This window comes from Leptinotarsa decemlineata, unplaced genomic scaffold (genome assembly GCF_025532065.1).
Source record: "Leptinotarsa decemlineata unplaced genomic scaffold, Ldec_3_MD MMD2_P_RNA_scaffold_12, whole genome shotgun sequence".
Classification (NCBI taxonomy): domain Eukaryota; kingdom Metazoa; phylum Arthropoda; class Insecta; order Coleoptera; family Chrysomelidae; genus Leptinotarsa; species Leptinotarsa decemlineata.
In genome coordinates this window covers 13,376,203-13,394,401 of record NW_027412526.1, presented here as the reverse complement: position 1 = coordinate 13,394,401, position 18,199 = coordinate 13,376,203, and the positions used below count along the sequence as shown (strand labels likewise).

The window sequence follows — 18,199 nt, the reverse complement described above, 5'->3', positions numbered from 1 at the left end:
GTATGTTTTATGTTCAGAAATCTCAAACATATACTGGAAATACCTCAGCTAGTGGCTGTATATCATGCACAGGTTGTGTCACGAAGTAGATATGGAATATGTTTGTGGGAAAATTCCACTTTGGCAAAAAAAAATTTTCTATACAAAAACGAATAGTAAGAATAATAGCTAGAGTTCCTAGTACACATTCCTGCAGGGACGTTTTTGAACATTTTAGAATTTTGACCTTCATATCTATATTTATGAATTATCCGTCTTTATTTTTGAAAATATACGAAAATTTGTTTTGACGTGAGACTTTCACTCCGTAAATAATACACGTTAAAGAAAAAATTATCACATTACATTCACAAAATATAAGGTCTCTGACAATCCACCTACAATTATGGGTATGTCTATTTACAATCATTTACCCAAAAATATAAAAGAAGCCAAATATTCAAAAAAATTCAGTAGCTCCCTCAAAGTCTTCCTGACTGAAAAATGTTTCTAGTCGTTGGAAGAATATTTGAATGGCTAGTTGAATCATATATGTATATAAGTGTATGTGTGTATATGTATTTTCATGTTGACTTTTATATACCTATCTTTATTCACAAATGACTGTACTCTCTTTTAGTGCTCTTGCATTATATACTAACCATTCCTACACATTTCATATGTCTTGGGGAAAAATAATTATTATTATCATTTTTTTTTCACTGTAGTGGGCGCTGGTCAGGACCTATCCCCCGAAGCCCCGATACATTCGGGAGGGCGCGCCAGCATTATCAACCAATGACCACTCCCCACACCGTGTGATAAGTGATCATTGGGTCCGAGAAGCATGTGCCCTGAGCAAGCGCAGTGAACCAAGAACGACAGCCTTCTGCATCTGTGCGGCTAAGATTTCTGCCTTGGTGCGGCAAGCCGGTATGATTTTAAGATTCAAGAGTAGAGAGGGCATCATTCCACTCCATTCCACTGACGATATTTGTCTCGCTGAAAACTCCGCGACAAAAGTAGTTGTTTACAGCTGATTCTCGGCCTCCCCCCACCACTATGACGTATTAATTGCTTTTTTTATTGGTTGTTGTTTGGTGAAGTCAAGGTGATGTGACCTTGAAGGGTGTGGTGTATGGATCGTTCAGAATTTTTTTCCCGGTTCTAATCCTCCCCCCACCAATATGACGTGTTATTTGCTTTTTTTGTTGTGCAGTGAAGTCAAGGCGTTGTGACCTTGAAGTGTCTGGTGCATGGATCGTTCAGATTTTTTTTTCATATGAGATTTTGTGTGTTTATGTGTGTGTGTGTGTGTGTAGGAGAATGCACGGTACAGGGTTTCATCATGTGCTTGTTTGTCTATGTACAAACATACGTCTGCATACTTCGAAGATCCTCCAAGTAATAAATGCTCCATCGGTGTGAGGGCACCAAGTTAGTAGTGGAGTGACGTCACAGCAATAACCGTTCAACGGCTAGAGAGCGACATGTTCACTCCACGACGTGTGGCAGAGTAATGCGTATTCATCGGTCTGCCCTCACCTCTCCCGAAGCGATGAAGGTTGTGACGTAACGCATTGCTCTAGCCCCGCTATCGATGGTGACACCACGGCAGCCGAGGACCGTCTGCCTAACGTCTACCCTCTCCGAGACCACAACGACCACTGCTTGCTCGTATATCGACATCTGTTATCGCATTCAGTTGGGAGGTAATCTTGGCGCATGTAGTTGAGAAGTGGGGTTGGCTATGACGTCTTGACGGGTCCTATCAGAGTGTATTTAAGAAGCGTACGAGTGTTGGCTATGTCAGTTTACATCAAGTGAGTTAGTGAGAACTATTATATAAAATGTATTCCTGTGACTGTGGTAAATCTTTCACTCGTAGTGATAATCTTCGTCGGCATCAGCTCCAGAGTTGCCAAGGAGGGCCTGCAGTGAAACGGGTTAGAGTGGATAATGCAACACCTATGTATACGTGCAATTGTTGTAATGTGACAATTCCTATGACCCAAGTGAATTCTCACCGAAGAACCATGAGTCATAAAAATAATGCATGTGTTCAATTGTCTGACGGTGTTCAAATTATAACGAATGCATTCAATTGCCGCATTGCTACATACAGGGTGGAGAGTTCGATTGTAACCAGTGACTACATGTCATTTTTCAATGAGATTAGGCAGAAGGTCATTGAATTACTGGAATCCGCCATCAGGATCCATAAAAGCATCAAGGTGAATATGGAAGTTTTTGGGAATTATATTCTTCAGACTGATGATTCGAGGGACACGAAGTCATTTAATTCCCAAAATAAAATAGTGGACCAATCTTCAGATTTGAATGCTGTTTTTGATGGATTCCGTGATGTAATTGTGGCTCAAACGACCGAGTTCCAGGATCGTGACTCAGGTATTTATTTTTTAAAAATTTCAATAAGATTGAATAGTAATATTTTTTTTTTATAATTCAGGTTGGACTTGTGAAAAAATATTGTTTCTCGAGGTCAACATTAATAAATACAGTCCACTGGAAGGACGTTCATATGTGAAGCTGCCTCAATGTATTCAATGGAAGAAAGCTGTTGTGAATGTTCGTAATGAAGATCAATATTGTTTTGCTTGGGCTATAACATCAGCACTATATCCTGCAGATAGTCGAGTGTCCGAAATTACGTCATATCCACATTTTTCCACTGTTTTAGATGTCACAGGTATGGATTTTCCGGTTAAAGTTAATAATAAGAGTATTGAAAGATTCGAAGATAGGAATGATATTTCAATTGATGTTTACGGTTTAGAGAGTACATTTGAGAAGGGTTAAATGAAGTATGAAGTGATTGGTCCATTGCGATACTCACAGAGAAGACTCCGGAGACATGTCAATTTGTTGTTTATAACTGATGACTCCGGTAATGGTCACTATTGTTGGATCAAAGATCTTTCAAGATTAGTTTCTAATCAACTATCAGCTCATAGACAGAAAAAATATTTTTGTGACGGATGTTTGATATATTTTTCTGATGAGAGATTGCTTTTACGTCATAATATGTATGATTGTAATCACATTAGTACCACAACACCAACTACTAATTTAAAGATCAATAAATATGGTAGAATGGTTGCGGAAAATAAACTAATGTTTGAAAACTTTGAGAGACAAATGAGGGTGCCATTTGTAGTGTATGCTGATTTTGAATCAGTGCTTAAACCGATTCATGTGAATGAGCCAAATCCTGAAAGTTCATACACGATTAAAACATTCAAACATGCCCCATATTCATTTGCTTATTTGATAAAGTGTTCATATAATGATGATTTGTCAAAATTTGTTACATATAGGGGTGTAGATGCAGCTCAGAAATTTGTGAGTAGCATTGAAGATGATTTGAAAGAGATACATGAAAATCATCTCAGAAACCCTAAACCAATGGATACACAAACTGTTGAAGAAGAAGAACAGTTTGCTGCAGCCAGAACTTGTGGTATATGTAATAAAGCATTTACTGATGGTGAAGTCAAAGTAAGAGATCATTGTCATGTCACAGGAAAGAAAAGATCACATGCCGCTCACTCGAAATGTAATTTAAATTTCAAAATACCAAACTTCATACCTATCATTTTTCATAATTTAAGTGGTTATGATTGTCATTTATTCATAAAAGAATTGTATAGGAATAAAGAGAAAGTTGATGTTATCCCGCAAACTAAAGAGAAATATATATCTTTCACGAAGCATCTCTTTACACACAGCTATACCGATAAAGATGGTGTGGTTAGGAAGAATTATCTCAAAATGAGATTTATCGATAGTTATAAATTTATGACTAATTCGTTGGAGAAGTTGGGTGCAAACTTGACCTCCGATCAATGTTTGGAGATGCACAAACATTTCCCACAAATTGAGAAATTCAATTTGATGAGACAGAAAGGTGTATTTCCATATAGTTTTGTTGATGACATCGACAAATTGAATTATTCATTACTTCCGACAAAAAATCAGTTTTATGACACACTCAATTGTGAACATATATCGGAAACTGATTATGATAGGGCTAGAAATGTTTGGAATTTATTCGAGTGTCAGAATTTGGGGGAATACTCTGATTTGTATTTGAAGTCGGATGTATTGCTACTATGTGATATTTTTGAAAACTTCCGCACCACAAGTTTAGAGATATATAACTCAGATCCGGCACAATATTACACTGCACCTGGATTATCATGGGATGCCATGTTGAAGTTCACTAATGTTGAATTGGAGTTACTAACTGACATTGATATGATTCAATTTTTTCAAAAAGGTATACGAGGTGGAATTAGTCAATGTAGCGAGAGGAAACATATAGCAAATAATAGATTTTTACCGAATTATAATCCCAATGAACCTTCCACATTCATTACATATTTAGATGCAACAAATCTATACGGTCACAGTATGTCACAACCTCTACCAACAAGTGAATTTACATGGTTGACACCAACTGAAATTCTTAATCTTGATGTGATGGATGTGAGTACTGATAGTCCGTATGGGTATGTATTTGAAGTGGACATTCATTATCCACAAGAGTTGCATGATAAACATTCTGACCTTCCATTTTTAGTCGAAAAAATAATACCACCTCGTACACAATCGAAAATTCCCAAATTAATTCCAAGTTTGAATGATAAAAGAAAATATATTGTTCATTATAGGAATCTACAGCAAGCTGTCAAAAATGGATTGATTGTAATGAATACACATAGAGTATTGAAATTCAAACAATCATGCTGGATGAAACCCTATATAGATCTTAATACTGAAATGCGTAATAGGTCTAACAACAAATCTGTTAAAGATTTCTATAAACTAATGAATAATGCGGTATATGGAAAGACAATGGAGAATGTAGATAATCGAATTGATGTTAGACTCGTTACACATTGGGAAAATATAAAGAAAAATATAGGTGCCAGCACTCTCATAGCCAAACCAAATTTCAAAAATTGTTCAATTTTCACTGATAATTTCGTTGCCATTCAATTTGGTAGAGTGAAGGTTCATTACGATAAACCATTATATTTGGGATGTTCCATATTAGAATTATCTAAAACAGTCATGTATGACTTTTTCTATGGATGCATCAAACAACACTTTGATGAAAATGTCTCTTTACTTTACACAGATACCGACTCGCTCATTCTTAAAGTAAACACAGAAAATTTTTATGAATTCATAAAAACTAACATAAGTAGATTTGATACATCCAATTACAGTATAGTTAACCAATTCAATATTCCAGTAACAAGTTCAGTCTTGGGTAACTTCAAAGATGAATTTCCAAATGATCCAATCATGAGTTTTTATGGTACAGGTGCTAAAGCATATTATGTGAAATCTGTTGATGGTGAATTTAAGAAAGCCAAAGGGGTTAAACGATCGGTAATAAAGAATGAATTGACATGCGAAGATTATCAAAAAATCGTCGAACAAGGTGGTATGATATTCAGAAAGATGAATTCATTTAGGAGCGTGTTGCATGATATGTATACTGAATTGAAAAATAAAGTTGCATTATCATACCACGACGATAAACGATTCATCATTCCGAATACTACCCACACTCTTCCTTGGGGTCATAATGATATTGAATTTTATGAAAACGATCCAAATGAGAACATTCGTTGGATAAGTAATATTATTCAACAATCACAATCTCAGGAGACTCCATTGGATCAATTGATTAATTTATTATCTGCCGAGATCAATGATTGAAGTATCATTCAATATCTTCAAAACCGGAAAATTCAATATGACAGAAGTATTGTGATATTAATGTATTATGTATGTATGTATATGTATTACTGTAATGAAAATAAAATGATTAAAATTTTATTTGTATTATTTCTATTTCCCTAATCGATTACTGCAATATATAGTATAATGTAAATGAAAGGAATATCAGTTTGAAAAGAATCATCGTGGGTGCACAATGTCTAAAACAATCGATAAATTTGGCAGAAAAAAAAAATGGGGTGGTAATGTCATCCGAGGTCCATCCGGCAATGGATTTAAATTAACAAAAGATGGTCATTATGACATGCAAAGAAAAATATTGAAAAATACAAGCAAACCAATTGACAAGAGTGATTGTGTAACTATATCATACCTTGAGGGGGAAATTAACGGAACAAAGGAGGTTATACTTCTAGCCCTACAAGCTGCAATACAATCCACAATAGGCGATATTGCTCGCGATGCCCGTCAAGCATTTGACGATAAAATTGCAGAGGCTCGGATAACTTTCACTCGTAAATTTGACAAACTTACAAATGATGTAGACATAAAAATGTCTGACATAACAGCGTCTACAAATAAAAAATTTGATGCTATGTCAAACATAACAGCGACTACAATGAAAAAGTATGATGTACTGGAAGAGAGAGTTGAAGTTTTGGAGAAAAGCCATAAAGTCAGGCCATCAGGTGGACTGGGATATCCAGGACTGAACATTGATCCAAATATTAGAATAATAGAACCAAAACCAAAAGCAACAGATGACGTATCAATTGAACCAACATGGTGAATAGTGAAGTGGAATAGCCTGCCTGGGAAGGGCCTGATTAAGTTAGGTTAGGAAAAAAAAAATGTGTATTTGAAAAATTAATAATGAACTGTTAAAATTTGAAAAAAAAAATTCATTTGAAAAAAAAAAAAGCAAATTTGAAAAAAATTTTTTGAAATTTGAAAATAAATTTTAAAATTGAAAAAAATTTTTATTTTCAAAACCCTATACCCTCTTGCCCCCCCCCCACCGCCTCCTTCTTATTATTTTTTCTAGTTTTTTTCTAGTTTTGCCATTGCCAAAATTAAATTCTCTACAACTTTTGTCATTACTATTTTTCGTGTAAAATTGAAAATAAGTGTAATAAATTTAATATTACATAATGAGATTACAACCCGTTCTTTTCTCGAAAAATATCAATCCTGCGAAAAAATTATCAGAGACCAAATTTGTTGGAAATTAAATTCTCTACAACTTTTGTCATCACTATTTTCCATGTAAAATTGAAAATAAGTGTAATAAATTCAATATTACATAATGAGATTACAACCCGTTCTTTTCTCGAAAAATATCAATCCTGCGAAAAAATTAATAGAGACCAAATTTGTTGGAAATTAAATTCTCTACAACTTTTGTCATTACTATTTTTCGTGTAAAATTGAAAATAAGTGTAATAAATTCAATATTATAATAATGAGATTCCACCACTCATTTCTCAAAAAATATCGATTCTACATACACACTGAACATTAAATACCCCCATTATTGATTTTAATAATATAGATTTACAAAAAATAAAGATTTTTTTCTCCAGTCACAATTCAAGTAGATGACCAATGCCGGTTCTATGACTGAGGATGACCAATGCCGGTTCTATGACTAAAAATTTTTAATTTTATGTTTCATTAAAAAAAAATTTTAACAACACACTGTAGTCCCCGCCCACTCTCCTCCACTTTTAGCCCCGCCCCCTTCCCATCATTGCTCGCCTCACCCCACAATTGCGCATGCGCGCCCCCACCTCACTCCCACCACTCCCACTTCTGCCTACACCCCGAGGAGCACACTTCTCGGCATTCAGTACGACAAGTCTTCTCATCGAGTGCAGTCCAGCTACAGCAGTCTACTACAACATCAGTCTAATACAGCAGTCTTCTACAGTCTACAACAAGCGAATTTTGAGTAAGTTATCAATGTTACTTTTTCATAACAACTAACTTTGTATTATTTTACATTTTCAGAATGGAAAACTACACGCAGGAAATCGACAACGCTGTGGCATCGATCATACCTGTGGATGTTGAGGTGGAGCGACCAGGCAGGTCCAAGAGGTGAAGGCCTCAACTTCGGGTGGTGTGCAGCGGCCACGCAGCCCTGTCTCATTCCAGGAAGACAGGGTTGTTAACAAAGCCAAGCGGCAATCTGCAGCTAAGGTTGGTCCTATTCAAAGGTATAGGAGTAAATGCAATAGGACTAACCCTTATGCAGGTAGTTGGTCGACCGCCAAAAGGAATCCTCCGAGACGTCCCACACCGCTCGCATTGACAGTGGAAAGACGGAGGGCATATAAGCCGGTGCCGAGGGTGCCATCTCCAGGTGAAATCCCCACCCAATTTGCACTATTAGCGATGTTGACACCCATGGAACTCACACCGGTGCCTGATCCTGCCATGGAGGTCGTGCCACCAGTGTCGAAGCCTGCCGGGGAGATCGCGCCACAAGTGCCACCAGTGCCGGAGCCTATCGGAGAGGTTAACCCCCAGGAGATGGAAACTTTCCTACAGAGGTGTAGGGATGTTGCACTCGCTTCACGAAATAGTGAGGCCGCGTTGGCTAGCATTTCCCGGGAGGAGAATGAAATTGCTAGCCAACGGCGCGAGTTGTTAATGAGGATGGCCGAGGTAGATCGAAGGACTGCAGCTCTGAAGGAAAGGCGGAAGGCAGAGACCTCTTCGATAGAGCTCAATAATGAACTAAAAATATTTATAAAGAAATTTTTGAATAAAGGGAAATAGTTTTTAGGTCAACTAGGATAGTTTTAGGATAATTAGGTAGCATGGTAGTTTTAGGTTTGTAATTATAATTTTAGGAATAAAAAACAAAAAAAAACAAATGAAAAAAGAAGTGAAATAAAGGGTGTACATTGTTTTGGTTTGGTACACATTGAACAATGCGATGGTTGGAGCATTTTTCTTCACTTCGTCTTTTCATTATTTTTCTTTTTTTCAATTTCAATTCCAAGTTCTTTCATCCCCACTCCTCCCCACTCCCTTTCAAAAGTATAAAAGTAGGAATTATCTGTTGGAATATTCAGTTGATCAGCCACCTCCAACATGGAACCTGATTCAACTACTGAGCCCTATAGTGTCCCGGAGCCTCAGATGCCTTACTGTGCATATATACAGGAAGGATTCGTGGACTCCACAACGGCACCTCATGACATTCCCTTCGAATTCATGAATAATGACTACAGGGTGCAGGTTCAGCATGTCACTGGGAGTGATGAAGCTGACTTATCGGACGGGGATTATCCGGATCCCTACCAATGGGATGACGAATGGGGTGACCCACCGCCTGTAGACATCACATATGAGGATGACGACGACGACGACGATGACGCTGGCGACATCAGACTTCCACCATCCCCAATCCTTATCGAGGACAGTCTTCCGCCATCTCCCATCCTAATTGATGACGATGATGTCCTAAATTCCGACGACGATATGTAATCGTTTCCCTGTTTCTCCCACCCTTTCCTTTCCTTTCCTTTCCTTTCCTTTCCTTTCCTTTCCTTCCACGGAGTACACACTTTTTTGGTTGGTGTACACGAGGCACTGCGAGGCTTGGGCAGTGTCTTCCTCCCTCTCTCTTATTAGTTTTTCATAATAATCACTTAGAATTTCTCATAATAATCGCTCAGAGTTTCATGAAGATCGTCATTTTTAATGTTTTCGAATCTCAAACACTGTTCTACATTTACACTTCACCCCCTCCGTTTTATTTCTTCCAATATAAATATAGTATCAATCCCAGTTCTACATCATTCTTCCACAATGTCGATTGCTGATTCCACCACCGAACCGATGAGTGTACCAGAGTCTTCTATGATGAGTACAGGACCCATCCAGGTACATGAAATAGATTCTACGTTTGATCATTTCAGTACAACCTTCGCAGAAATGCTGCAACGCATCTACGATCTTCCTGATGATTTCCCGGAACGTATGCAAGAGGAAGTAGATGAGTTAGACGATTTACAGGATAACGAGCTAGATGATCATGCGGACGACATAATTAGTATATCATCTGATTCAGATGAATCTGATGAATATGAGGACGACATCATCAGTATATCATCAGATACAGATGATTCAGATGATGACACCATCATGATTGTTTCTGATGATGAAGAGCGTTAGTCCATACCATTGTATGGATTAATAGGAAAAACAGCCCTTTTAAGGGCTACAATTAAAGACAATAAACAACTATTTTCAGAGCTATCATTATACTTTCAATCAGAAATAGGTTAACACTATAGTCAAAACTTATGTGAAAGTATCATCATCCAACTCTGTAGTACTCATCATTATATTCAATGATTGAGAAAATATCAACTTCGACTTTTCAGTCAAAGTAGTACTCATCATATACACAGATATTCGATGATAAACCAAATCCTAACTTCGACTTTTTAGTCAAAGTAGTCATTTATCACATAATCTGTGAATTCTACTACTACCGTTTGTGTGAATAATGTAGCCCTGAAAAGGGCTGTTGTTTTTTTTTGACCAGTAGGTCCACGGTTATTGTGCCACAGGTTGGACATTATTACATATAATACATGTAGATACTCGGGTGAAGTTTGTTAGTGGCCTCTCGCAAGCTTCACACCAATTTTGTCCCATTTCCATAATTGAGACAGTGTTGTGGGTGTTGACATGGGCATACCACCCTCCATTATTGTTTCTATGCGAATAAAACCGAAAGCAGCACCAGCATAGTTTTTTGTTCTCTCCATCTATTGTGCTGATCAATACGTATGCATCCATTGCACAATACAAATCCAAGGGATCTTCCAATGTCTCACTGACATTGAGCGTTCGCATACCGATCCTCAAAGCACCATCGCCTTCAGTTGTGTCAGCTTCTATCCCTTCATCATCTCCTTCTTCATCCATGACCCTCTCAAACTCCATCACGTCATCATCTTCGTCGCTTTGGTTGGCCTCGTTTTCAACTTCGTCTATCTCATCTTCATCGACTCCAACATCTTCTGCTTCAACTATCACTTCCTCTAGCGGAACATTGACATCATCATCATCTGATTCGTCTATCCAATTGTTTTCATCAACAGCAGATATTCTATTTAATGCAGCATTTATTTTTGCAGAATTCATCTTGTTGTTGTTTGCTCACAGTTGTAGAGAGTGAATGAATGAACTTCAGGATCGCAAGTCGACTTATACGATTGAATAGGAAACGGAAGTGGTACGACTCCCACCTATCACTTGACTCGTTTTAAGTGGGAGGGAAGGATATGGCATCTCTAGTCGATGAAAGAGTGGGCTAGTTGACGAAAGAGCGCATGCGCTAGTTTATTTTCTTCTATAAAAGGTGAAGTATCAGTAACATCATCACCTTTCCTATCCACATTCTATTGCTATCACATGTCATTCCTCCAAACCTAAATAATCATTATCATGAGCTCCATGCCACTATTGATTGCTGAAGATGGTTCACCACTTGTTGATATCGATCACACTAATTTTGAAAATATTCCAGTATTACATTTACAGTCTCAAGACTCGATAAGTGATTTTGATATTAGCGACTTCGTTAACTTCGCAGATGTGCCGGAACCAATTCAACAAATTATCGTTGAAACTCCAATCATTTCACAATCATCATCATCCAAACACCCTTCATCTACCCCCCTCTTGGTGTTGATAAAAAATCCAGAACTATCAAAAGGAAGGTTAATAATGCATCTTCATCGATTGTCACTGAGTTGAAAGAAAAAAAACAATCGAAAAGTGGTTTGCAGGAGAAAAAGCCCACAACGAAAAGTGACAGATCGAAGAGGAAGACAAAATGTGAACCCAAAGAAATGAAGGGTGATTTGATGACTGAATCGCTATCTTCTTTCACTCCATTACTTCGGTTTGGAGATATGAAAAAGAAAGCGAAATGCCGTCTTGTAAAGGCGCAAAAGGCTATTGCTGAACATGAAAAGAGTGAGCAAGCTATTAGTGTCAATAAGGACACTCTTCAAGCATTAGATGCTAAGATTGCATTAGCGAAAATTGAATTGGCTAACATGAGCAAAGAAGCAGATGAACTACGTTCAAAAATCATGAAAGATAACAAATTCAATCAACGTTCGAGAATGCAAGCACAGGCAGAGCTTGAGGAGTCGACTCGACTTTATGAGACGGCATTATCAGTGAGAGATAATTGGCGAAAAGAGTTGGAGAAAGCATTTCAAAGTGACAGCGATTAGTTTTGGGAATGGTATTGTGTTCTCAATATTGTGAGTTGAAAAAAAATTTAAGCGGGAATGGAGTATACAATTAATTTGGTTTGGTATACACAGAACATTGCGAATGGTTGGGGCAATGTTTACCGCTGCAATATTTTTTCAATTCACTTACATATAATTGAAACGAAAACAATAATGAACTTTAACATTACTTTATTCATAAATACATTATTAGATACATTTAAAGCATATTTGATTCATCAATCCAAGAATTCTGTTCACTAGGAAGTCCTAACCACTTTACATATACTTTATTTTTCCTTTTCTTCAGCACTTTCTCGATCAGATATACGTCAGGATTTTCGGTTCGCAATAACTCTTCTTCGTAAAAACATCCTCTAATAGGTTGTTCATTCATTCAATAGGTTGTTCGCAGTGTAAGACTTTTCAAAAATATTTTTGTATTTACTTATTCGTACAATATCATTCAATCGGAATTTGGGTTTACTTTGTTTTTTTCCAACTCCATTGATACCTTTGAATATCAATCTTGTTGATGGATCAACATTAATGGGTGCCATACCTATTGTACGATGAACTTTATTGTTATATCTACTAGTTATAGTTGGAAGAATATCAAGCCATTTGTGGTGACCTCTCATCGAAAATTCCTTATAGAGCCACCCCTTTATTGTACGAATCACTCTTTCTGCTATAGCTGCCTTCTTTGTGCTAAATGTTGAATAATGATTGATATTATATTCTCGCATGAGAGATGAGAAGCTTTTATTGAAAAATTCTTTCCCTTGATCGCTTTGTATGTATTTGGGGGAGTATTTGGCTTCTTTCAGTACATGTTTCATTGCATTAGTTACTGTACTACCTGTTTTATCTTTAACAGCTACAGTCCACAGATATTTGAAGTAACAATCTATCACTACAAGTATATATCGGTATCCTTCATTACTTTTTGCATAAGGTTGCAGTTCAGCTAAATCTATTTGCCATAGATCTGCAAAACCTTTGATGGTGGTTATTCTTCTACGAAAATTACGTCTTGCAGGTCTATGTAATTCATTAACAACTTGTCGTTTGACATCACTTATTTCATTAGTCATTCTATTTCAATATGATTAAAGAGAAAATGTGATAATGTTACTGCATTGAATGATGATGTGACAGTGATCATTACATGTGAATATGTTAATATATTATACCTTCTTCACGTAATTCTTCAATTATTGAAATTATTTCATTGTCATGTCCTGTATGACCAGCTGACTTTGAAGCTACCAATAATCGTAGGCGAGCAATTAACTCTTTCGGTGAATTCCAGTACACATAATTCACAGGTTTAGAATTATATATTTTCTCCATTTTCACTCGTTTGAGTGCTCCACCAATTTTACTTCTACTTCTTATTGGATATTGTCGTGAGTCTAATAGAGGTTTGATAACTTCACGAAATTTTTTAGAATTTGTATTTTTAAAACCATTCTTCTGATGATATTGTTTATATGGAGCATTCGTTATTTTCAATATTTTGGAATATACTTGACGAGTTTCTTCATTATCAACATCTCGTGGATTCTTCAAAAAGATCATATCATACAATTCTGGACTACCTGCGCATTCATATTTTTTCACTTTATTAGCATCCCAAAATGAAATGTTTCCATCTTTGAAATGCACCACTAGACTTCCCATTTTCAGCTTTTGTGTAATAGGATCCATACGTACGCCAAATGTTCCATCATATGCTGGATTTCTAGATTTCACATTATTCAAATGTTTCATCAAAACATCTTCACCACTTTCATTCATATCAGGTGAGGTGTCAGGATCCGAGGAATCGATGTGGGACGATGATGGTGTTTCGAATAGAGTTGTTCTCATATCGTCTTGAAGTGTGCTCGTGTCACTATTCACAGATGATACACTAGCAAAAGATTGTTTTCTTCCTATTGGAGTACTCATGGGATAATTTGAAGTAGATTGAACAGTTCCATGATTTGGTGATAACACTGGTGATTTAGAAGTAGCGTTTGATGATAAAACATTCAATGGTTTCATTATGGGCTCATACAATCTTTCAAGAGTCGTACGATTTTCAATATTATCATTCTTGATAGAGTTGAATTTCTGCCTGACAGCTTCTGTTGTCTCTACTAGTTGACGTTTCAAATTCATTTCATTGTTTTTATTTTCAGAATCTTTTTTTGTATTCATAATGCCCTTTTTTTAAATTATAGCCTAATTCGCTGACGAAGTGACCTCTACAATATTCAGTGATCGAATAAGTGTAGAAAACAAGATCATGGGTATATAAAACTATCGAATCCTTTGCGATATCTACCTTCATCTATTTTTCTATCCTTATCAATGACTAGAAATCCATATTGGTCCTCCCAGCATTTAACACACATCAATTGGAATTGTTTGAATGTTACATCGGGTGAAACATGATCTGAATAAATGTGATGTAAATTCGTCTCATCTTGTTTGAACATCAAAATGAAATTGGTATTGTCACGCACTAACTGTTTGGGTACCCGTGAATATGTCTGTGCTAGATAAAAACAATCAACATCCTTATGACGTCCCATACAGAAATATGATCTAATAATATCTTGCTTTTCACATATCACATCATCGAAAATGAAAATAGAAGTAGGCTTAGCGTCGGAGGGTTCCACTATTTCTGCATTATTGCTGAATGTATAGAAACCTAATCCTTTTATAGGTTCCAAAACACTTCGCAAGTACTGATATTTAGGTTGATTGAGTGATTTCGAATAGAGATACACATTTCTAAATCTCAGTCCTTGTGGATGTGTTAATAGTGATATCATTGCATTCGTCTTTCCACAATTTGAAGGTCCTATAATGAGTCCTCGAACTGATGATGGAAGTAGTGGACCATGTCTGAATACCTTTTGTCCATTCAATCCACACCCAAATTTCTCATCTAGATTATCTACAGCAAACTTTTCTTTCTGTTTTACAATGCGCATCGTGCCGTGGTTGGAGACTATATAAATGTTATTAGCTTATTCATTTCAATGTGTACCATCAAACGATACGGACGTATTGAAAGTGATCGTAAAATTAAAAGAGGTTGTGGTTTTGTTAATGATTTAATAAACAAACTTCCTTTCGAATTACATCTACCCGGAGGTTATCAATACTGTGGACCAGGTACAAAATTGAAACAACGTTTAGCTCGTAACGATCCTGGAATCAATAAATTAGATATTGAATGCAAAAAACACGATATTCAATATTCTAAGCATCCATCCGATCTTGCAGCAAGACATTTAGCCGACAAAGAACTTGAATACAGCGCTTGGGATAGGGTTAAATTGAAGGACGCGAGTATTGGGGAAAGAGCAGCTGCATTACTTGTCACCAACATTATGAAAGCGAAAAGACATATGGGCATGGGTTGTAGTACCAATAAGAAAAAATGTAAGAGGAAACAAACGAAGAAAAATAAAATAAAAAAGTTGCATTTGGTGCTGGGATAGTCCATAAAGTGCGAAATGTATTGAAGAAAGCTGGTGGGAATCAATTTGTGACGAATAATAGCAAAAAAGCTATTACTGTGGCATTGCAGGCGGCACGTAAATACCTTAAAGCTGCCGGTGGAAAGAAGAAAATCCGCACACCACGCATAATTCCTGTTCCCAAGATCGGTGGACTTTTACCATTGATACCAATTTTTGCTGGACTATCCGCACTAGGAAGTTTGGCGGAAGCCGCTGCTGGTATTACCAAGGCCGTGAATTCGGCAAAAGCCAGCAGAGCGGCTTTAATGGAAGCCAATCGTCACAATAAAACCATGGAGGCTGTAGCATTAGGCAAACGCGGAAGTGGAATATATCTCAAACCATACCGTAAAGGTTTAGTACTATATTTAAAACCATACAAAGCCACAAACAAAACAAAAAACTAATTGAACCCCTACCTCAGAGGCCTCTTACTGATCTCGATCTCAGTTATTATGCACAAAAAATGAAAATTCCACATTTTCGTGGTGTTTTTATGCGTGATAGATTACCATCTTCAGGTCCAAAACAAAACGAGACAGCTATTGTTAATTTAGATGGAATAAGTGGACCAGGAACACATTGGGTGGCATATAAAAAATGTGGGAAAGAAGTCACATATTTCGATAGTTTTGGAGATCTACCCCCACCATTGGAATTGACTCGATTCTTTCGAAAATGTTCGAATGTAAAAATCAAATATAACTATGATCGACAACAGAAATTTAATACAGTTCTCTGTGGTCACTTGTGCTTGCAGTTTCTCTCTAAATAATTTTCCAAATAAAAATGGATTCAACACCAAAACTGGATCGGGAGGCTATCAAGGGAATGGGGTTTTCACTTAGAATGTTTTCAAAATATGGTACCTTGAAAAAAATGGATAAAGTGATGCTTGCAAATATGCCTAAGGAAGTGATACTTGCATGTGTTGCACATGAGATTGCATATGTTTGGGAAAAGTTGCCTAAGCATCTGCAAGATGACATCGATATAATGAAACATAGATATTGTTATGAGCACCACCACCACGATCAAAATTCAGAATCGGATGTTAATGACGGTCCTATACCTCGGAAATCTATGTGTTGTATTTGTAATATAGAGGATGTGAATATTGGTATCAATAAAAATGATACTTATTACAATACAACACCTTCCAAAAAGTGTAAATTGTCTCAAATGTGCTGTTGCTGTGTACAATAATAAATTGAAATGTGTTTCAAAATATTCATCAGTCATGTCACGAAAGGTCGAGCTACAAGCTGTCGGGACAAGTGTCTTGAGTGCGGATATTTTTCCACCAATTGAATTGGATAGGAACAGTCGTTATGGATTAGGACTTTTGGGATTCTATGGATGCAATACAATCAATAATATAACTGAAGCTAATAACTTAGTTAGTTTTAGAATCAGTAATGACAACTCATCGATACCCCAAAAGTTGACAATTGAAATTCCATGTGGTGCTTATGAAATAGAAGAGATCAATGCCGTCATACAGAAACATATCATGTTCAGATTGTTTCATGATAAAAAACCAAATGATGTCGTTGCAGATGATATTTCCTATCTACACGCCAATAATAATACATTCAAATGTGAAATGCGATCCAAATATGAAATTGATCTGACACATCCAAATTCAATAGCAGAAATGATGGGGTTCGCTCATGAAATATTTCCACCAAATCAGATACATGAATCATCATTACCAATAAACATTACAACTGTGAGACTTATCCGCTTAGATTGCAATATAATATCTGGTTCATATATAAATGGTGAAGAATCCCACATTCTTTTCTCATTCGATATTGATGTTGAACCTGGCTACAATCTTACTAAAGAACCACACAGTATTATATATATGCCTGTCAGTCCAGAAGGTCGTCAATTGATTCACAACATTACAGTGCGTATTTTGGATGAAAAAAATAACCTTATCGATTTTGGAAGTGAAGAAGACATTTTCATTATTTTGGAATTGAAGAAAATCGAATAACTGTTGTTATGGGTTTCATATATAATAGACAAAATCGCATTGAACAATCCCAAACGAGTTGCACTATCAAAAAGAAAGGTGTGCATAAAAAGAAGCTCATTCCACAAGTGTATGCTAAACAGTTAGCACATAACGCTCTGTCTGTGAGTGATCTTAAATTTTTGAAATCGATTGGATTGAAAGTGAGAAAATAACAATGGTGCTCGAAACAAACAATGAAAAGTTGAATATATTCAATGAACCAGTGCTCGATCATTCTCTCATAAGTTTACATGAGCACACATATAAGCCCTATGGATCACCGCTATTCAGGAATTCGGATGAAATCAGAATTGCAATCAATAATCAAGATGTTATACTAGATATTGCCGAGAGCTTCATTTACATAGAAGGTAAATTCACCCCCAAAGATGTAGCGAAAACATGCTATCTCTCGAATAATGCAATTGCATTTCTCTTTGACGAAATTCGTTATGAAATGGGTGGTGAACAAGTGGCTGTTGTTAGAAAACCTGGGATAACATCTACAATGAAAACCATGATATCATTTGGACAATCTCATGCTAACACATTATTGACATCTGGTTGGGGACTTTCACAATTGAAGCAAGATATCTTGGATACAAACAGTCATGTTTTTA

General features: G+C 36.5%; 3 long non-coding RNA genes across 3 annotated transcripts in view; all 3 read left to right on the top strand.

The window, feature by feature from the left end:
• The window catches only part of LOC141481984 (uncharacterized), a 466,857-nt gene that overhangs the window by 437,744 nt on the left and 10,914 nt on the right, over positions 1-18,199 (top strand). The window lies entirely within an intron of this gene.
• Positions 1,635-2,801, top strand: LOC141481972 (uncharacterized). Its single transcript, XR_012465275.1, has 2 exons — positions 1,635-2,388; positions 2,450-2,801. It is a non-coding gene; the product is annotated as an uncharacterized lncRNA (long non-coding RNA).
• LOC141481967 (uncharacterized) lies at positions 7,028-8,359 on the top strand. The gene is made up of 2 exons (XR_012465268.1): positions 7,028-7,956; positions 8,012-8,359. It is a non-coding gene; the product is annotated as an uncharacterized lncRNA (long non-coding RNA).